The sequence below is a fragment of the Periophthalmus magnuspinnatus genome, chromosome 15 (assembly GCF_009829125.3).
Source record: "Periophthalmus magnuspinnatus isolate fPerMag1 chromosome 15, fPerMag1.2.pri, whole genome shotgun sequence".
NCBI classification, from domain to species: Eukaryota; Metazoa; Chordata; class Actinopteri; order Gobiiformes; family Gobiidae; genus Periophthalmus; species Periophthalmus magnuspinnatus.
Window position 1 is genome coordinate 28429115 of NC_047140.1, and position 23457 is coordinate 28452571.

General features: G+C 37.7%; 1 long non-coding RNA gene across 1 annotated transcript; it reads right to left on the reverse strand.

The window, feature by feature from the left end:
* Positions 1 to 1578: 1578 nt before the first annotated feature.
* Positions 1579 to 19851, reverse strand: LOC129456824 (uncharacterized). Its single transcript, XR_008648959.1, has 3 exons — positions 19800 to 19851; positions 3497 to 3578; positions 1579 to 1711 (listed from the first exon to the last, which is right to left on the reverse strand). It is a non-coding gene; the product is annotated as an uncharacterized LOC129456824 (long non-coding RNA).
* Between the last annotated feature and the right edge of the window lie 3606 nt (positions 19852 to 23457).

The following is a 23457-nucleotide window of genomic DNA, read 5'->3' on the forward strand; positions in this document are numbered from 1 at the left end:
CAGGGAAGCACAGAGCAAAACTAACAAGAGCTAAGGTCACTATTTATACTTGATATGTTTACAATGCGGTGCCATTATAAATAATGAGGTCCCTGAGGTTTGCATGCTGACAGTGCAGTGGTTGTTAGTAGCAGCAGGTAGTAAGCTCCCTTGTGGCAAATAGAAGGAGGAAAGTGCACTTATTTCACCACTGCTACTCAAAAAGCATACGTATTCAGTACTGGAATTATGACTGTAAATACATATGCAGGTGAGGACCCATTTGCCTGAATATTGCCGCTTATGTTATGTTCATGGATGTATGCCTTGGGGTCTGCAGCCGTGCGCATGTGTCGCCCATATATTTAGTTGTGTTTGGCGTACTGAGAGGCTGGGAAAGGAGCAGAGGCAGATGACCTGATTGGTAGGTGGGGTTGCCAGCTGGTGAGGGCTAGTGTTTCCTCTGGCATGAAAGAGCCCTCAGATCATCAACATACTGATAGAAGCAGGACAGCCGTGAATCTAGGTACAGGCGATGGACTTAGACTTGAGTTTATGGGGGTGTAATAAAGTCAGACGGACCATAAGAAACCACGACACAAGCAGTTACTTGAATAATTCTACTTTACCCGTGGGTTCAGAATGTCTTCATCATTCTGTTCATTCTGTTAGGACAGTTGCCATAGCGATTAACAGTCCTCAAAATGCTGCATTTAAGAAAAGCCTGAAACACAAGTAGTCGTTTTTTGATTATAATTAGCTTATTATCACTCAAGAAGCCTAAAGTAGTATTTGTTATACCATTATGTTGCTGTTTTTTAGACTATGATTGGACCATTGCCATAGCGACTAACAATTAAAACAAATTATTATCATCTTTTGATTTCGAAAAAAACCTTCAAAATACATATATATATATATATATATATATATATATATATATTTTATTTATCACTAATTGGCTTCTGCAAGTACTAATTTTTCATTATAATTAGCTTATTATAATTCAGGAAGCTACAGTCATATTTGTTATACAGCTACATTGCTGTTTTTTTAGACTATGGTGTAAAAATTAATGCTGTTACCATAGTGATTAACCATTTAAAACAAAATGGAGCATTGCCATAGCGGTTAAATAGTTTAAAACAAAATATTATTACTGTTTGAAGGGGAAAAGTCGTCAAAATGTTGCATATAACAGGAAGTTGAAACCCATCAATATATATATATTTTTATATGTCACTAACTGGCTTCTGCAAATAGTAATTTTCCATTATAGTTATCAATACAAAAGGTATAACAAATAGTACTGCAGGCTTCTTGAATTATAATAAGCTGTTTTTAGACTATGGTGTAAAAATGAATACTGTTACCATAGTGATTAACCATTTAAAACATAAAGGACCATTGCCATAGCGATTTAAAACAAAAAGCCCTCAAAATGATGCATATTACAGGAAGCTGACGTCTATAAATAGTATTTTTAATTAAAGGGAAAAAGTATTCTGCATACTAAAATATCTGACTGAAATTAAACTGTGTATTCGTTCAATCCCTAAAATGCAAGAGGGTGAATTGTGGCCCGTGTCCCACCTCCATTCTTCCAGCTGACTTTTCCTGGGCGCTGTGTGCATCTGGCCGGGGGCGTGCTCCGGTCTCACTCGGGGCGAGGCAGCTGCGCCTGGGGCTCTTTAGAGAGAAGCCTCTGCTCACTTCAGTCCTGCTGCAGCAGCTGAGACACACGGAACAGGCTCGACTCAACCCAGGATTTAGGATTCAGAAGAGAACGGAAACATGAAGACACACTGTATATTCATGGGTTTCAAGCTATGGCAACCGTCTCTGTCGCCATAGCAATTAAGCAAATTTAAATGTTATATCTTTTGAATGGGGGAAGGCCGTGTATGGGTCCTCACAAAGTCCTTCAAATCATCAAGGAATTGTTTGTCTGAAACCGATGAAAGAGCGAATGCAGTGCGTCATTTTGACATATTGTGCTTGTATTTGTCCTGTAGTTATAATCTCTGACACCCGTGGATCATTATATAACAATTCACACGTATCAAATCGCAATACTCATCTAAAACAACTTGATAAAAGAAACAAATCAACTAACTTCCGCATTAGAAAACTGTGGTACCCAATGGAGCTGACGTCGCCGTAAACATCATCACAACAAAGAGCTGCTACCTCCGATGGATAGATACACATTATGCTAGCAAAAATGACTGCACAGTGGTGTCCAATCCATTTAATTTGGTCTTTTACTGACACGGTTTGACAGTTGTTTTTTTTTATCTTGTAGAAAACTCAAATCTGATTTCCCACTACTGCTACTAAACAGTAGCCGTGTAGCTCATTGTCAATGGAAAACAATCAGGTTCTTAAACAAAATGGAAATACTAAAAAAAAAAATAGAGCTAACAGTATGTGCTTGGAGCTTGTAAAATGAAGGACACGAGTCAAGGGACAGTTGAGCAGAGAGATGAGCAGAGTGGAGAGAGGAAGAGTAGAGAGAGGAAGAGTAGAGAGGGGCAGAGTGGAGAAGGGAAGAGTAGAGAGAGGAAGAGTGTAGAGGGGCAGATGTGAGAGGGGCAGAGTGGAGAAGGGAAGAGTAGAGATGGGCAGAGTGTAGAGGGGCAGATGTGAGAGGGGCAGAGTGGAGATGGGGAGAGGGGCAGAGAGGCGAGGGGTAGAATGGAGAGGGGCAAGGGGGCAGAGTAGAGAGGAGCAGAGAGGGGCAGAGGGACAGAAAGGCAAGGGTCAGAGGGGTGATGGGCAGATTGGAGAGGGGCAAAGTGGAGATGGGCAGAGTGGAGAGGGGTAGATTGGAGAAGGGCAGAAGGGAAACGGGCAGAATAGGGAGAGGCAGAGTGGAGATGGGCAGAGGAGAGATGGGCAAAGCGGGAAGTAAAATAATGAAGACAACATAAAGAGGCTGCGTGTGAGCGGAGCCTTCACATAATAAAAGAGATAAACTGCATGTGTTCACCCCAGACCACAGAGCTGCTGCATTTATAGCCAAATGAAAAGGCCTTTTACACAGATTTATTCTTCTCACTTTGTGCACACTCAGTTTCAGTGTAATTTACAGAGGCTTAAGTTGCTACGCATGAATAAAAACAGAAAGAACAGCAGCACATTGGACAGTAGAAGAAGAAACATGCTGTTTTGTACAAAGATATAGAATTTTTAGCCCAAGCAGCAAGTCTATTGTTTTTACTCTGTTGCTAGAAGAGGAGAGGAAGAGATGAAAGAGTGTTTGGAGGTGTTTGTGGAGGTGAGGGCTAACGTACTGTAAATGTCAATGCATTCATACGACAAAGCCACACACCTTTCGGACATGACGGCAACGCTGGACTAGATCTCCAGATATCAAGCGTCCTAACATGCAAAGAGAATGAGGATAAAATCAGTAGAAAACATTACTGTCCAGGCCATGTACAATTAGACAAAGGCCCTAGACTCAAGACGTTATCAGGTGAGAGATGTGACAAAAACATAAGAGAGCGCTGACCTTCAGAGAGCCGCACCTTCAGAGCGCTGCAGGGCACACACTGGAGCTGGGTGAACGGGGATCAGCAAGACACACAGGAACACTACTAAAAACAATAATGAAAAGAGATTTAGATCTGTAGATTTAGAATTTAATACAATAATTAATAGTTATGTTTATGATATGTTATAATATATACATTTATTCTGCACTCTTCTCTTTTAATGTTAATTTTAAGATGATTATTTATGTTTTTATTTATTTTATTATGATTTCAATGTCTGTTATTCTGTAAAGCACTTAACTCGCCTTGCTTTGCCTTGATATTACGATCTGATATTTTGCCTTTAGTTCAGAGTTGACTCCTTTTGTTTTTCTTTTCTGTTTATGTGTTGTTGTTAACGTAACTGCTATTGTATGTGACACTTCGTAGCGATGCCGGGCCGACAAGTTGATGTGAAGGTTCTATTCGTCAGTTACTGGCATAAACTGTGTAAAGAAGTGGACTAAGTGAGTGTGACGTCACCCACAGCGTTCAGTTCCAGTCAAATGAAGCTCAACGAGGCTAGCAGGGAGTGGCACTTAGCAACGCAGTCAGTGAAACCTGTAGCTATTGCTATCAGAGCGACCTCTGGGAAATAAGTCTCCTGATTTGTCTGTTATAAATGTTCATATCTTAATTTATGGACAAAAGAGCAAAATAAAATGACCAGGATCATGTAGAGCGGGTTAATACGACCATTTAAGACCAAAAAGACGATGCTCAATGCAGCAGTTACTGAGAGAGGGCTGACAATTTTTCAATGTAAAGAAAATTGGAGTCAGAGGCGATGGAGCCGGGAGCACGCCCATGATCACTTCCTGAATGGAGCGCAGCGGCTAGCGTGTTAGCTATCTATTTATATACTGTATACAGTCTATGGTTACTGGTCTGTTTTGGAGACTAGCTCGGGTAAGTTGAGACGGCTGTTGTTTTGCTCTTGTTTTGCTCTTGTTTTGGCGCGGGTTACAGTCTACGGCCTACAGTAGCCCTTGTGTTCAGAAAATAAACAACCAGAAGAAAATGGGCGTGCTTACTTACACCCGAACGCTACAATATTTTTATGATATTTTATACCTATGAGGCAGGAATTTGGTAAATGCACAAAATTAGGTAGACTTAAGTTTATGGAAGGATGTTACAAAATTGTGAAAATCTTTTAAGTCTAGTAGTAGAGCTGCAGGTAGTAGTGTATGAAATAGTAACCAAGGAAGAAGGCAGTAGACAGTAAGACAGCGATATCTGAGTCAGTCCCAGTTCACGTGAGCCCTGCAGGAACGCACTGCTTTTGTGGCTTTGATTTTGCTGCTGGGAGTAATTCAGTAAGACATAACGTAGATGTGTGATTGACCTGCTGGAGTTTAGCCAGAGCGGTGACATAAAACTGTACCATGGTCCACTCATTCAGAGTTCAGGGGATTTGAAAGCAGAATATTACAGTATTCTATAGATTATATATTGTAATTATTTCAAGGCCACACAAATCGCATTATTACATTTTGACTTACAACTATAGAACATTCTTTAGTAATAATCACTTTTAATCTGGTGAGGCTGATGTAAACAGGATCTTATAAACAAGAGGCAACAGGATTTCAAAATATACAACAGCACCTTCAAGTGTATAATGAAATCAACATGTAGAAGTATAGTAGGCCTGTCGCGAAAGTACATTTTGAAGTTCGATATACCTATAACTAAATATAGACGATACGCAATAATATTGAAACTAATTTATGGCGCTAAAACAGTAACCCTAAAGTGGGGTTATGAATAAAAAATATCCTAAATGAACAATATGGTTAAAATCACAAACAGCAGAATGAAACTCTTGTGGTAAGTTTGTATCTATACAAGTTATTTATTCAACCCTCTAAAGCTCAAATCTTATCGTACAACAGAAAAAATAACAAAATGTTCTCCACTAGTACAAAGAAAAAGTCCTTGTGCGAAATATTGGCTCTCGAAAACCATTGTTCCATCTAACTCGATATTGAACTCGATATAGCAATTATTGTGACAGGACTATAATATATTTTTAAAAAAGTACTTTAGATCAGTGTTTCCTAACGTCCCTCTAAGATTTGTCTCACAATCCAACTCCCCCTAACTACAGGACCAGGCAAATTAATGCATTTAATAGTAGTATAATGTCTCAGATAGAATTCTCATAAATTACTCTTAAATATTTAAAATTGACTACAAATTATTTATTTATTGTTTAAAATGTGAAACTATGCCCAGCAGTCCTTAGTAAGTTCTCACAGACTCCTTATGGGAAACACTATGTCAGTCATGATAATTACTATATCGACTTATCATTCAGTATGTTAGATGGAACAATGGTTTCTGAGGGTCAATATTTCTCATGGGGACTTTTTCTTTGGAGAGCATTTTGTTATTTTTCTGTTCTACGATAAGATTTGAGCTTTAGAGAGCAGAGTAAATAACTGATTATAGATACAAACTTACAACTAAGAGTTTCATTCTGCTGTTTTGCACATTTAGAATAGACTTTTGCTCATAATCCTACTTTAAGGTTGATGTGTCAGTGGGATAAATTTGTTTCATTATTATCGTTTATCATCAAACTTCAACATTTCTTATCATGACAGGCCAAGGAAACACTCTCAAAGATGTTGACTCCATCACCTTCATGTAACCCACTTTACAAGATCCTATATTACACAAAATGAACTCTTGTGAACTTTAATCCGTGTTATAATGCTGTTACCGCCTTAAAAACATAGCTGGAGTTGTGTTTTGTTTCATTCACACGTGTTTGAGTATGTTTATTATTAGTCTGTACATCTCCAAAGCTCAAAATGCTCTGTTCCACCTTGTGATGTCATGAAGCTGTAGTTTTAATAATAGCGTTTGTGTGTTAAACATGTGTGAATGAAACAAAACACAACTCCAGGTCTGTTTGTGATGAGAAAACATTATAACATAGATCAGAAAATACTGTAATATGGGCCTGTAAACACCTCCTCGGAGTCCTGACCTGCTTCCCCCGCTGTGCCACCTCCGGCTGAGCAGCGGTCCAGTCTTCCGTGGGTCTATAAAACAGAGAAGTTGGCCCACAGGGAGCTCCGGTCTGCACTCCACCCCCTCCGTGACCTTTCACACAATACAGCAGCCGGCAGATATTACACCCGCTCTCCTGCAGGATCAAAGACACCCTTACACCTGGACCTCACATCAAGAGTACACAACACTACTACACATTTGTACAACTTGTAGTATTTTATCACAAGAGACAGACACATGGTACACAAAGGCGGCGTATGCGTTCCCCATACACCTGTACAGTCACTCGAAAAACTCCAATTACAGTCCTGAGAGACAGAAGATGGGCGAGATAGAGGAGGAGAGGAGGATAAGAGGATGAGAATGGGGCCTGGAGCAGAAAGCAGAGTTAGTTTTCAAGAAAAGAGTCATTCAAGCTGCCAGTTCGTGTCAGGTCTTTGAGAAATTAATCCGCTCCGTTCTTCTCCCCGGGCAGGTATGATGTCCCGTCTACAGCGAGCAGCGGTGTGAATGGAGCAGGTGAACTGTCAGGGGATAGGATCACTTCACTTTTGATTTTTTTTTTTAGACTTGGAAAGAAACGCTGGCTATTTTTACACGCACAGCCAAATCTCATACTTATCAGATTTCTGGAGTTATTATATTATTAAAATGTCATGTAAACAGTGATGGGATTAATCCAGTTTATGTCGTTCACACCTGTGCAGGTTTTAACAAGGAAAATGATCCAAAACTTGTCAAAACTAATGTGGCAAAGGTTAAAATGAAAGAATAGAACAGAACAGAATAGACAGTAAAAGAACACAAGTCGCCATTGTCACTGATAAAAGACACCGGTTGGATATCGTTTTTGAAATATCGGTTCATTCAATATCCTCATTGTGCATATGCAATGATGTAATAAGACTATTCAGAGGTTGTAGCCCGGAAAGTGTCACAATATTTGAACTTTTATTTACACAAAGCTGTTCTGTAGTTTACTTGAGAGATACAGAACAGCTGTATAACACATTTGGATCAGATTTGTTTTATTTTATTTTAGTTTTAAAGGAAGTAAATGCTGTTCTCGGCCTCTGCACTGGTATCGGTTATATCGAGGATTGGCAGATACGTAAAAAAAACCCATAATATCTGTAGTAGTAGTTGTAGTAGTAGTGGCATGTAAACACACAACAAAAATCAGATCTAATTATTGGCTTATCTGACTATTAATCAGATTTTTACTGGCCCTGTAAATGTAAACAGTGATCAAACGTTAGCAAAGTCAGATATAATTAAAGCTGGATCAATAAATAAACTCATATTCAAAAATTACGCAAGAAAGTAAACTTTTGTTTGTCAAATTTTAAATACATCAGAGATAGTCTGTCAATTGAAGCTGCCAAATTGTATTTCTTTACCATGATTATTTCTCATCTTACATACTGCATAGTCAGTTGGGCCGATATTTCATTCACAACAATAAAAGAATTAGAATCACTTTATAAACAAGCTCTAAAAACATTGGATAAAAAAAACATTACAGATATCATCATTGTCACATTCTACAAAAATACAATTTGCTGAATTGGAATAATTTGGTTAAATTTAAAAACATCTGCTTGGTCCATAAAATCAAACATGGCACTGCCCGCCGTCACTGGGTGATTTCGTAAAGTTTAGATCTAGTGAGGGCCGAGTGACCAGAGGAGCAGCGAGGGCAGACTGTGTTATTCCTCACAGAAGATCAGCCTTTAGTCGGGCAGTTTTCTCAGTCAAAGCCTCCCAGCAGTGGAACACAGAGCCTGAAGCCATTAGAGAGGCTCCATCATTCTTTTCATTTAAAAAGAATGTCAAAAAATGGCTTGTGGAAACTCAGTCTTGTGAGCATTAATTGTAAATAGGTATTTGTAAATGTGCATATTTTTAATTATGTCCACATTATATTGTCTTTCATTATGTTTAATTCTTATCTTTGAATGTTGAAATGTTTTCTTAATTGTAGGTTGCCTTGTTACATCTGGCCTGGGGACAACCGATGAAAATTAGCTCTAGTCAGTTAACTCGGGCACATTTACATTTTTTGTAATATTGATTAATGTGCATTGTCCCATTTAAAAAAAATAAAATAAAAAATAAATAAACAACATTGTGGTCTCTTTAATACATTTAGTGTAATATACAGTTCTGTTTAAACAATAAAACCATTGCGAGACCGGGTTAGTTTCCCAGATGAACCCTTTTCATGTGGTTGGATTTCTCAATACCAAAAGAAGACATTGTTTCTTCAATTATAAAACAAAAGGCAAAGCTTTAAAACATGGACTGCTACACGTGACTTCAGTCTTACAAACTAAACAATGCAAGAAAACATAAGTACAGTGAACCAGCAGTAACTCAAACGTGTTAATCGAGCTTAAAACAAACAGTCAACTACTTTTTTATGTTGCAGAAGAAGCTGAGATTTACGCCTGTTGAGTCTTCCCCCAAGTGCCAACAGAACTTCACATGTAGTTTGTGTATGCGAGCGTGCCTGTCTTAAATATACACTTGTATCTGTACAGGTGTTACTCTGCACATGTGTGATCATGTAGAGCAGCTGTGATGGGGTCTGACTCTGGGTGGTCCCATACCCTCCTCCATAAAGCATTACTCCACTGCTGCTGCTGCTGCTGGCCTTGAAGTGGGTTCAGGAGGGTAACGCACTTTGGAAGAATACGTTTCGGTCCATCTGGCAGATATCTTTTAAATTCTCGTCTCTCATAAGAATTACTAAGACTGTAATTACTTCAAGTTGCGGCTCGTCCCATTAGAACTTTTGTCTTGGCTGCAGGTCTGCTGACATATTGATTATTTATGATACTGGCTTTTTTATTTAGACACTGGAGCATTTTACAACAAGGGTTGAGTCTAATTCAACTTAATCATACCTTTTCATTTTAAAATTACACATTATAAAAATAAATGTAAATGTGGGGGCATGTTTTTTTTATTTTTATTGAAAGCATTGGTTTGTTTACAACTGCTGCTCAGTAAACAGCAAATCTACTTATGTAAAAGTACCATTTAAACATGTACTTTAAGGCAAGGCAAGGCAAGTGTATTTGTACAGCACAATTCGTACACAAAGTAATTCAAAGTGCTTTACAGAATAAGAAAGACATTAAAATCACAAATCAAAACATAAATAATCACAAATAATCATCATAAAATTACCATTAAAAGAGAAGAGTGCAGAATAAAAACCTTTCAGTCGTATGCACAGCTGAACAGAACCGTTTTGAGCCTGGATTTAAACATTGTCAAAGTAGAGGTCTGTCTCACATCTTCACATCTTTATCTGCATAAAACTTAAACGCTGATTCCCCATGTTTAGTCCTGACTCTGGGCACCAGCACCAGTGTGAGATGGTTCATTTTTCACTTTAAGAGTAAAAAGTATTTCATGTATACTTTGATAGTGTTATTAATTTGTTAAAAAAAAAAAAAACATTTAAAAAATCATACACATTTTGGCCAACAGTAACAATACGAACAGTAATGTATTTTTTATTTTTTGAGAACATATAATTTTGTTCAAAACAGAGCCAATAGCTGAATCAGGACGATGCATCCTGTGTTAATACCTCAGCCACGATAATATATGACCAATATGTTTTGAAGAACAATATATTGCTGCACTATTGAACTGTGGTCAGAACTGGCAGATGATATCAACAGTGTTTTGCTCAGATAGGGTTTGATTCCCTGCATCAGCGTAAGATTTCTGGGTGAATGGATGGGTGGATGGATGGGTGCATGGCCAGCTAGGTGTTTGGCTGGGTGAGTTGATGGGTGGATGGCTGGGTGGATGGCTGGGTGGATGGCTGGGTGGATAGACGGGTGGGTGGATGGATGGATGGATGGATGGGTGGATGAGTGGATGGATGAGTGGACAGGTGGGTGGCTGAGTGGGAGTTGTACTTTTTCCAAAAAACAAAACAAGATGAACATGTTACCTGAGTATTTACCTATGTATATTGTCAAACTGATGTTCTTCTTAATACAACACCAATGATTAAAAAAACAATATATTACTAAAATAAATGTTGACGATAAACAAGAATATTGCAACTAACACAAAAAACACAAAAACTATTGTAAATCTGCAACACTGTTAAAAAACCACAAGCTGCAATAAATAAACTTTAGTCATTAGTTTGCATCTGTAATGAGTTTTAGAAGTTATTAATTTAACCTTTTACAGTTTAAATCTTTTCATACAGCCAAAAATAACTAAATATTTCCCAGTAGCGCAAAAAAGAAAAAGTACACGATAAATACGGACCTCAAAAAATATTGTTCCAGCTTTCATGTACTGAACAAAGTCGATAAAGTAATTATAGTGACAGGCCTATTAATACCACCATTAATAACACCAATGATTGAAATAGGACATAATTGCTTAATACCATTCATAATAACATCTTTACACAAATCAAGTCATTTTGTAATTTCCCGGGCTTTGCTGATGCATTGATAAAATAAAGCGTGAAATCCCTTCCATTATACACACTTGTTGACAGACTTCATAAACTTAAATCACGCTGAGAATGCACCAGCGTTGTCATATCTGTATGGTAATATTTATTTTACTTTTTTTTCCCACTAACTTAAACAAACTGAGCATGTTAGGAAGGAATGCGGTTTGTCTGGAGGTTGCAGGGCCCTGTTAACACAACACTGGTGCACTTAAAATAGCTGTTGATCAGGCGTAGGATACACGCTATGAGTTAGGCTGTACTTTTAGCGTGAGGAGGCGCAAAAGTCACAAACTGGACGGCCCTTTAAGACCCCTTGATACGGCATTAAAGAGCCCGTTTTACGCTGTTTTCTGATCTATGCTGTAATGTTTCCTCATCACAAACAGACCTGGAGTTGTGTTTTGTTTCATTCGCACATGTTTAACAAACAAACCCTGCGTATTTAGGCTGCGTTCTTCTCTCAAACAGAAAACACAACGCTGGAATTGCCGATCTCTACTGAACTAAAGCTGTTAACTTGAGTGATAACCTAATCGTAAAGGAATGAAACTGATACAAAAACATTGAAAATCTCCGCGCTGAGACGTCTGTAGTCCAAGTTTTGCGTCTCATTGGGAGTGATAGCGTTATAGTGAAGCCAAGGTTGTATGAGTTTTGGCCATTCGAAATCCCTTTATAGCAAAAGTAGTGTGTTGGAGGGAAAACTATGTGACATCACAAGGTGGAACTGAGCATTTTGAGCTTTGGAGATGCAGACAGACTAAAATAACGCAACAAAACACAACTCCAGGTCTGTTTTTGAGGAGGTAACAACATTATACCATGACTTAAACCTCACAAGAGTTAATTTTGCGTAATATAGGACCTTTAAAAAATCATTGTTCACCCTGTGCCAAGTCTAGTAAAATGCCTCCATATGTGTATACAGTCAACACTCGAGCCAAAAACGGCATGCGCAGTACAAATATAAAACAATACTCTTAACCGTAACTAATTGGAGAGTCACCAATCCGCTGCATGATAATCCAGCCCTATCCGAGCAGTAAAAACACAGACTTTCTCATTGGCTGACGACAAATGTTTTGACTCCATTGGAATCAAATGGAACACAGTTTGTGTATTTTCAGCTCTTGGTTAAATCTGCAGCTTCAGAACCAATTCAAAACATGGCAGCCAACCAAGGCATCTACTGTGCGGCAAGTATTATCAGATTCCCCGCGATACTTCCCCCTGCTACTTAAAATGCAACGAGAGTCAAGACACGGGATCGTTTTGACACAAGGTAAAGACTGGAACGCACAAGAGACACGCAAAAGGCCACAAAGATTATATAACCTAATCATAAAAGAATGAAACGGATCCAGAAACATTAAAAACCTCCACACTGACAAGTCTATAGTCCAAGTTTTGTGTCTCATTGGGAGTGATAGCATTATTGTTACGCCAAGATAATATGAGTTTTGGCCATTCAAAATCCCTTTACAGCAAAAGTAGCGTGTTAGAGTTATCGTGTTAGCATAGCGAGGGAAAACCCACAAAATACTAACTTAACTCTTAAAAGCTAAAAAATATAAACTCATGTCTGTTATTAAAGTCTACTGGAAACCTCCTTGTTTTGAAAGTTCGTCCTAGGCAACAGATGTTGTTCATTGAGCCTGGCCGTGCTGGGGAAGAGCACCAAATCATGTTTTTTCAGCCCAAATAGCTCACGCACAATTAGCCTGCCGGGGAGCTGTATGCACTGGCACGTTGCTGTGGTTCCCTCTTTGTTTTCTTAATAATTAGCCCTGTTTTCACTGGGGGATTTGTGTGTGTTTGGAAGCAACCTTTCAAGGCCGTCTCATCAGGTCCCCAGCCTGTCTGTGCTCCATACAGTATCCCCTTCTGTCTGTCTACTCGCAGATTTACCAGCACACGCCTTTTTATTATACTTCACAAATTATGGGATTTATGTGTTTTATGTTTCTTAAAAAACTCTGATAAATATAAACTGTTCAAATCACACAACTGTTTTCAAATGTTGGCTTATGATTTCCATGTTAAAACTGCACTGTATGATGTTTTTGGTGGAGGGTTTTAGCCATGAAGACTAAAATATGACATTAAATTTGCCTATCTCCATGGAGACAAGCAGGCGGCACCAAGCTAAGTTACAGTTCGCATCTGTGAAGAGGCGAGTTGGCCTGTTATGATTACACAGTTTGAAGTATGAACTATTGCTGAAAAATATATAAACGGATAACTAAAATATGACATTTAACTTGTCTATCTCCATGGAGACAAGAAGGCGGCACCACCAAGCCAAGTTACAGGTCACATCTGTGAAGAGGCGAGTAGGCCTGCCATAATTACACAGTTTGACATAGGATATATTGCTGAAGAATATATAGACAGGCTTTTGTTCACAGAGATTGAGAACTAAACATTCAATTTGTCCATCTCCATGGAGACAAGAAGGCACCACCAAGCCAAGTTATAGGTCACATCTGTGAAGAGGTGAGTTGGCCTGTCATGATTACAAATTTTTTAAGTACAACATATTATGGATAGATCTATAGACGGAAAACTAAAATATGACATTAAACTTGTCAATCTCCATGGAGACAAGCAGATGACACCACCAAGCCAAGTTACAGGCCACATCTGTGAAGAGGAAGTAGGATTATACTAAAAAAAAAACAACTATTAAATTATGTACATGTAAAATATGGTTTAAAAAAAACATTAACTGCAATAAATAAAGTCACTTATAGTTACAGTAGTAGTTCTTTAGAGTATATAATGAGTCATAGAAGTTATTTATTCTACCTTCTTAAACTCAAATGTTACAGTAATACAGAAAAATAGCAGAACATTTCCTGCTAGTACAAAGAAAAAGCCTCCATGATAAACCTTGACCTCTCTTCTACCACGACTCCATAATGTAAGAATGCATCTTTTTTTTTTCAAACTAGCTATGAGCAATAAAATAATTAAATAAATGCCAAATAAAGTAACGAGATAAAGTTACACAGTGCAACATTTAAGACAGGAGTTTTGATTTTACACTGTGCTAAATATTGGAGTGGTGTAGTTGTAAACATACCTGTCACTGGCTTGTGTCTAACCAGCGGTCAATACGTAGAGCGAGAGGCTTTATCGATTCACACCTGCTCCTCGATCAGCTCGGCCCGGGGCGATCTGTTCACATAACCTCTGTTAATTAAACTGCATTGATAACAACACAACCTCAGTTTATAATGTCTACAACAGTGGAGCTCTGTGCTGCTGTCATGCCTGGGTGACTCAGCGTGGGTATCAGGGTGGGAAAGAGAGGGGACACTTGATAACAATACTACTTATCCAAAAAAAAGTCTATTGAACTGATACTGTAGGCCTAATTCTGTTTAATTCAAGTTTATTTATGCATCACATTTAAAACAACTCCAGCTGACCAAAAATATATATACACAGATCAAACAATACGTAAGAAAAGTACAATAAAACAGCAAGATATCATGTCTAGCTTGTATTAAATGCCAGGGAGAAGATGTCGGTTTGCGTAAATGTGTCTCTAAATCTGTAGCTTATTTGACCTTGACCTTATTCAGTTTAATTAAAGTTCATTTACACAGCACATTTAAAACAATTTCAAACCTCATCATAATTACTCAAATGAAATCATGTTTTAGAAATCCGTCCCGGTCCCTGTTTTGCTGTTTGGATGTGAAATTTTTACCTGGAATGTTCCACACTATGGCTTTAAGTGTTCTGAAACTGATTTAAAAACGACAAACAGAGCTAGTTTATTTGAGACGGTTTGCAGTCGTCCAAAGTTATTCCTCACTGACCTTATGCATTTTGAACGTCCTAATTATTCACCACAATTTGACAGATCAAACACTACCTAGGAAAAGAACATTAAAACGCCAAGTATTAAGTAGCTAGTATTAAATACCAGGGAGAAGAGGTGAATATGTTTAAATATGTGTCTCTAAATCTGTAGCTTATTTGACCTTGACCTTATTCAATTTAATTAAAGTTCATTTACACAGCACATTTAAAACAATTTCAAACCTCATCATAATTACTCAAATGAAATCATGTTTTAGAAATCCGTCCCGGTCCCTGTTTTGCTGTTTGGATGTGAAATTTTTACCTGGAATGTTCCACACTATGGCTTTAAGTGTACTGAAACTGATTTAAAAACGACAAACAGAGCTAGTTTATTTGAGATGGTTTGCAGTCGTCCAAAGTTATTCCTCACTGACCCTATGCATTTTGAACATCCTAATTATTCACCACAATTTGACAGATCAAACACTACCTAAGAAAAGAACATTAAAACGCCAAGTATTAAGTAGCTAGTATTAAATACCAGGGAGAAGAGGTGAATAGGTGTAAACGTGTATCTCTAAATCTGTAGCTTATTTGAACAAGGCCTAATTCAAGTTCATTTGTATAGCACATTTAAAACAGCTTCAGGACACCAAAAAAAAAAAAAATATATATATATATATATACACAGATCAAACAATAGACAGGAAATGAACAATAAAACACCAAGATATCCTGTTTAGCTTGTATTAAATACCAGGGAGAAGAGTTGGGTAAACTCTGTAAATGTGTATCTCTAAATGTGTAGCTTATTAGTCTTACCGGAGCAGCTAGAGGTCGTTGTGGGAATCCCTCTGATTTTATTTCTGTCTCTATGAAATAAAACAAAAACAACAAAATTAAGTGTTGATAGAAATACAGACAAAATGCATTGAGATTATGAACAGTGAATACAAACAAACAAACAAACATAAATCTCTTTACTAATGTGGCAATAAAACAGGAAAACTTTTACATTCATATGAAATTGTAAAACTGTATTGATTTGAACAGGGAAATAGCATAACATGGTAACATAAAGAAACGGCAAGTATTTTGAGTTTAATTACATTCAACACACATTCTTCTGTCTAAAAAGGGTGTTTTTATTATTATTACTGTGATAAATGATAACATTGACAGTACTTTATGCAACTGATACTAAAACAATAATGCAAGATAATCCCAGTAAACAGTTTTTAAGTAGATAGTCGCTGTAAAAAACATGAGCTGCAACAAATAAATGGCAAAATGAACCAAAAATGAGCCATAGAAGTTAGCTCGAAATCTTATCAAACTCGTATTACAACAAAAATACCCAAAATTTCCCAACTTTTGCAACAAAATTGTACACAACGTTAAATATTGAGCCCTAAAATATCTTGTTCCAGCTTTAATTTACTGAACCATAAGAGGATACGGTAATTATCACGACAGGCCTAATTGAAATTGAGTTTGAAATGTGACTATCGCGACAACACTATTTAAATGTGTTGTGTTTGTCTCCAGAGCTGTGCCCATGCGCGCGCTGTCAGTGAGGCGGTGGGAATGGGGTCACACCTGTGGAGGCTGGCAGAGTGATAAACGATGTTGCTTTAAACTTTGGAGGTCGTCATTTTTGCGAGCCGCTGTTCGGCCGACACTGAAGGATAATAGCTCTCTGTGAAGCCCCTCGCGCTCGGCCGGGACACAGGGCTGTCCTCTGTCTGCTATTTATGAAAGGAGGAGTAACTAGCCCTCTATTAGCTAATGACACATTCGGCTTCGATTTACCATAATAGGACAGAACAGGCCCCTCACATTACGCCTGGCATTTCCTACACGGCTGCTTTGGAAACTTTCTCACAGAGCTCACACCAGTCAAATGTGTTCAATCATCCAGAAACGCAGGAGCTGTAAAAATATAGATACACTGATCTGAACAAACATATGTAAGTTTTGCTATTTCTTTGAAGACCGGAGAAGCCAACTGTAGACGACCATTGTAATAATATTAAAGCTAAACTCAATGGGACTCTACAGGACTCTACACACTATGGGATATTGAAATCTGGTGTCGCGATTATCATGGCCAAAATAACGGCAATTAACGACAACATCACGATAATTATAAAAGTTGCTGACAGTTTAAAAATGTTATGGATATGGATAATTATCATTTTAACATTATGAATAGGTTCCATATTTAAACAACTGTTATAGTAGGGTACTTTGTTATAAGAGACAACAACAAGACATAACCGTTCGTGTCTGTATATATTAAAACGGGCAATGTATTTAAATTTGTTTTGTTTGTTTTTTGTCCTCATTATGAACCAGATATTCTGTGTTTGAACTGAATTAGACTGAACAATGATCTCTCAGGTATAAACAGTTATTTTTCCTGTACATTCTGGTGAAAAAGTGGTGATTATCTTTGTTGCCGATTGTCATGATCATAAAAAATATCACAGAAACGATTATTGTCGACCCTTTTTATCACCATAAACGATATTACTGTCTCATTCCTATTCCATACATGACGGTGGTGAGCTCATACTGAAGCCACGGCTGCCATGGGTTAGACTGACAGAAGCGAGGCTGCCAATCCGCGGACCACCATGACTCACTCACACATCGGCGAGGTAGATGAAGTGTCTTGCCTAAGTACACGACAATAGTTTTGCATCAGAGTCACTACAGTCTCTATTTCCAAACACTAAACTGAACTAAATCCGGCTTAACTTCCAACATCAGGTAAGACTGGGAACTGACAAGGTATTATGGCCCTGTTTATTTATTTTAGTAGAATAAAGGTTTTTGTGCTTTAAATCATCTTATTATTGTCCAAACTTGAAACGTACTAAAAGCTGTACTGCTTATGTTGTTACTACTACTCACTTACGGCTATACCGATGTACTGGCTTTCTTTAGTGACAGAGCCTGACCATAGAACCTCACAGGGTAATTTTGGGTTTAAAAATAACTTGTAAAACATTAGCTAGAAAAACAACAGAGCTCTTACGGACAAAGACAGATGAAGAAACCTCTGAACTTTTCTAGTGCCACTATTTATCATCGTTACACCATTTTACACGAACCCTCATTACTCACACATTTCATACAGAGTAGATCACACGCCTGAGCTAAAGCTGGACATTTCTGACACTAGATATGCCTTTTCATGGCTGTTTGCATTAAGTCATCAGTAGATCCTTTTACCACATCTCTTATCAGATCAGGCCTCATATCGGCCTCTCCTCCTTGTTTGACTTTTAGGCCTAAAGTGATAAAGTGACATGACGGTCTAGACTGCAGCTGTCTCACTATGAAACTATATGTGATCTCTACCACATTCATTAACACACAGACAAGCAAAAATCAACACTTTGATTTATATGGGACTGTATACATTGTTTTGAGATAAATCAGTCAATATTAGCCATGTTGTGACCACTAACACCTGAGTGCAAACTACAACATAATACTGTACATTTGCCATATTCAATTCAACTTCTATATGTTTAAGTAACTCATGAATACAAGTCTGGGCACTTTCCAAAGCCACACACACAAAGTAAACAGCCAATGGATATTAATCCAAGCGTGCAGTGGCAGTGTACTAGCTCATGATGAGCCCATTGTGCCTGTAGCTTCAGCATTTGTTGATACATGTGGTTAGTGCAACACAAGATTCATTTTAAGTGTAGCATCAACTGTCATTTACATTTGGATATGGAGTCATTGAGCCTTTTATGGTGATTTACAGTTGTGAATAGAGGGCTGAGGATGATATCCTCCATGCCTCATGAATGGGGCTATTGTGTTCAACTCGTGCTGCTGCCATCAACTCTTTATGTAATAGTAGTATTACAGATCATATTCTTCACTTACAAACACCAAACACGGATATGGGTGACTGACATTCTGTAGGTGACAAAAGTAAACTGGGCCTACTGTTCTAAAATCTACTACTACTATGACTACAACGAATACTACTACTACTATTACTACTACTACGACTACAACTAAAAAATAAAATACAACTACTACTACTACAAATAAAAATTAAATACAACTACTACTACTAATACTAAAAAATAAAAACATGGATATGGGCGACTGACATTCTGTAGATGACAAAAGTAAACTGGAGCTACTGTTCTAAAAACTACTACAACAACTACTACAAAAAAATAACTATTACTACTAATCCTACTACTACTATTACTACAACTGCAACTACTACTACTACTACAAATAAAATACAACTACTACTAAAAAATAAGATACAACTACTACTACTAGTCCTACTACTACTACAAATTAAATAAAATACCACTACTAAAAAATAAAATATTACTACTAACAAATTAAATACAACTATTACTACTACTATAAATAAAATACAACTACTACTAGTAAAAAATAAAATGCAACTACTAATCCTACAACTACTACTACTACTACTACTATTACTACTACTGCCAACAACAACTAAGTAATTAGATCTACAAGTTAAAATTCCTTAAAATTTAGTCATATCCCTAAAATCCTCCAACAAACAAACAACCAAAAATACAGACACACTCTTTACATTTTATTACTTAAGTTTTGTGTGAGAAAAAACAAACTAAAAAGCTAGGATAAAAGTGCATAAAAATATTCTCCAATTATCACTTTTTAGTAGCGTAATGACGTCACCGTGCGTAGTTTCTTCCCCAGTCTGCGTAAACACTTGATAAAGTCCAAACTCTCTCACAAAACAGTTAAAATAGCTAAAGTTTGGACACAGCTCGCCGTGTTTTGTTTGTCATTCATCAAACCACCGCAGCCTAACGTTTGCCTTCTCCTACAATTACCCCTGTCATTAAAGTGTGCGTGTTGTTGTCGTTTTTTTGTGTGATAAGGGAGATTACCGGCCAAGCGAGGGCTAATCTTCTCCAATCTGCTTTTGTGGTCGGCGGAAAGACAAACCTCAGTGTGCCACTCAAACATGCGCGCGCACAACCCCGTGGCACCAACGAGAGGCGCCACTGCACTGCTGTGTTAGACTGACCCCCAGCGGCGCCTCGGTGGAACTGCAGCGCTGTGCTTTATTCAACACACTCATTCTACTTCAAGGTTTATGTTTATTAATGCTGGAAGAAGTGCTCCATTTTGTTGCTTGAGTAAAAGTACAAATACCAGAGCAAAAAATAGTCAAGTCAAAGTAAAAGTATTACATGAAAAATCTACTTAACTTAATTTAAAAGTATGCTATGTACCAGGTTTATCATTTTCTTGTCTGTTTCTTTGTTTCCTTTGCATGTTTCTATCTCTTGTCAAGTCCTGTTATGTTTTGTACTGTACTGTTTTTTTCATAAATAAATAAATAAATAGACAAAACTTAACTTAAAAGTATTAAAGATGTACTAAAAAGTAAAAGTATTTCCCACAGATTTTGAGATCTAATAAAGCTTCAAATGTAGTGATTTTGATAAGATTTGCGCTGAAATGTTTTCAGTAGAAACAACTGAATTAGTCGTTTGTTCTGGCTGCTTTATTTGTATATTTTTGTTTGGTCATAAATTATGAACGTGTTAAAAATAAACCCTCATTCTTTTCAGCAGGTCTCAAACAATAATAAAAAATACTTTTACTTTTCAGTCCTGTTAAAAAATATAGTGGAGTAGAAAGAACAGATACTTGCTCTTAAATGTAGTGAAGTAAAAGTAAAAAATACTCACTTTAAAATTCACTTTAGTTAATTACACATTTTAAGTTTCTGTATTTTACTTTAGTACTTTACTATTTTTTACACTGATGCTTATGTACATGTTACCAATTGGAAAAATGAATGTCAAATTTTAAGTCATGTCTTAACAGATGTTTTTTGAACATACATATGAATAAACAACTTTTTAAATTGAATGATTCATTTATTTTTATTTAAAAGGATGCTACTGTACATCTAAACAAACAGTCCTAAATAAGGGGCTTTGTGCCATACACGTTTGACAAGTATTTTACAACTTCACTACAAACATTTAACATAATCCACTATTTTTTGATAGTGAATGCACCAGTGGGAGGAGGCCCCGGGGGAGACCCAGGACACACTGGACGGACTACGTCTCTCGGCTGGCCTGGGAACGCCTTGGGGTCCCACCGGAGGAGCTGGAGGAAGTACTTGGGGTGATGAAAGTCAGGGAGTCTCTGCTTAGACTGCTGCCCACGTGACCCGGCCTCAGATAAGAGGCAGACAGTGGATGGACGGCACTACTCCATGATGATATTTTGGGTGTTCCTGGCCATGCTGTGCCATCTCTGCTTGTGTAATTATCTAACAAATCGGAATAATGCATAGTGACAAACTCAGTAGTCCTACCGCTCACCATACGGTTACAGTATATAGACCCCACTCCAGCTCCTTTACTCTCCCAGTCCACATCATTCACATCATCGTAAAAGCAGAGGCTCTTCATCACTTAACTGTACCCCGCTGGACCCTTATTCTACCGCCCACATCACAGGCAGCAGCGGGCCGCCCCTCACCGCCTGTAAACCCTGTCAGTCTCTCACACTCAGGGAAAGGGGGATGAGGCCTTATTGATGTGCCATAAAACCCTCATTTTATAGCAGAGGAAACTAGGTGTGCGGGTGCAGGGTGGACAGGCGGTGCGGTGTTGTAGCAGAGGAAAATGCTTTTGGGTTGTTTGGCTAATTAATGTACAAACGAGATCATTGTTCTGGGTGGGGGTTCTTTTGGGTGTTGAGGGGGGAAAAAAAAGACTTCATCATCTCACATCTAGTTAGACTTTCAAAAAGGTGACGTTAACTGGGTTTTGGGATCTTGTGTTTCTTGTAGCAACAAATGCCAGAAATGCTTGTAAAAGTCATCTCGTGATTGTTTTGACTTAAATAGACTCAGTAGCCATATGCAACGTTCTTGTTAAAATCCTGGTGCGATAACATGACTCCTACTTTAGCTACTGTGTGACGGGGAAGTGGGATTCTGACCTTTTTACGAGGCCTATCCAGCTGCTCTCCTCTCTTGTTCTTTATCTACAGCTGTTGAGGTTTTGCCAGCGAACTATTTCATGTATTTTACTGAGCAAACAAAAATAATAGAGGTCACAAAGGCAGTGGTGGAAGATAACGACGTAAAAGTAGTCATTTTTAAGTATCTGTAATTTACGTAAGTGAATTTTACAGTGAGTACTTTTCACTTTTACTTCACTACATTTGAGAGCAGTATCTGTATTTTCTACTCTACTACATTTTTCAACTGGACTTAAAAGTAAAAAGTACTTTTCATATGATTTGAGGGGTTATTTTGACCATGTTTGTGGTAATATCCTGACTAAAGTTTTCGAGTTCAAGTTTTGGCTTTGAGAAAACAAAAATAAATACACAAAATTCATAAGAAAAATGAGAAACTGATTCATATTGCTAATGTTGACGATAATATGTATCATTTTAATCATTATCACTACATTTTACACTTTAAAAAGTTAAAGTATTTCACACAAGTATTAATTTATTACTCTTAAAGTACACGTTTAAATGGGTACTTAAATACTTTTGCTTAAGTAGATTTTTTCATGCGATACTTTTACTTGTTTTTTTGCTCCGGTATCTGTGCTTTTACTTAAATAACAAAACTGAGAACAGCACCACCACTGCACAAAGTTACTCTTCTTCTTCAACCTATTTCACGCCCTGCAACAGAGTGAAAGGATATCGAGTGTACAATTTAAGTCGATTCAAAATATATATCCTCCCCTCGGGACTACAGATTGTCTATCGTCATATTCAACCATTCTCTGACAAAACTGATCAATTAAATTATAACTAAAATACAACTTGCACTACTAAAAATGTGTATAGTGGACTGTGTTACGCAAGATCCTTCAGGTACTACAGAGATATTTGCTAATTCAAATATTTGCTATATCAATTTAAGTCACATTTTGAGTCAGTCCTTGTTTAAAACTTCTATTACAAATGTGAAGCTCCAGTTCAGACCTGGTTTAGCCCTAATCAAGAACTGGAATAATCCGTTTTTACACTACTTTAGATCTGGTGGTACTTAGAAGGCCAGATATTTTGTAACGGTGGCATTGGCTTTTCTAATTGTATCATATTGGACAGTGCACATTCATACCATTTAGGCCTTCAACGGGGAGAATGATTTTCACAAACTCGCTAACATATGGGACACACACATATGGACAGGTCCTCTGGGTGATCATTTGTCATCTGGAGAGGGATCTACACTCAAGCTTTTTTTTAATGCCAGAGGCTCGACTTGAGGCATTCCTCCGAAAATTTATGTCCAAACAGCTGCAGTTTCATTCGTCTCCCTAAGAACCCTGAAGACAACGGCATCCCAGGAGTTATGAGGGGGATCTAATCCATTACACACCTCCAGTCCACTCCCAGTCAGCCTATGTGCACATGCCAATCTGTTTACTCTGTCTCTGTACTATACTCACTACGCGGTGCAGCTGGGCCATCTCCACAAATGGTTAAGCAGTCTCTTTGATGAGGTGACTTTTTCTCCTTCCTCCTCCTCTTTTTCTTCTTCTTCTT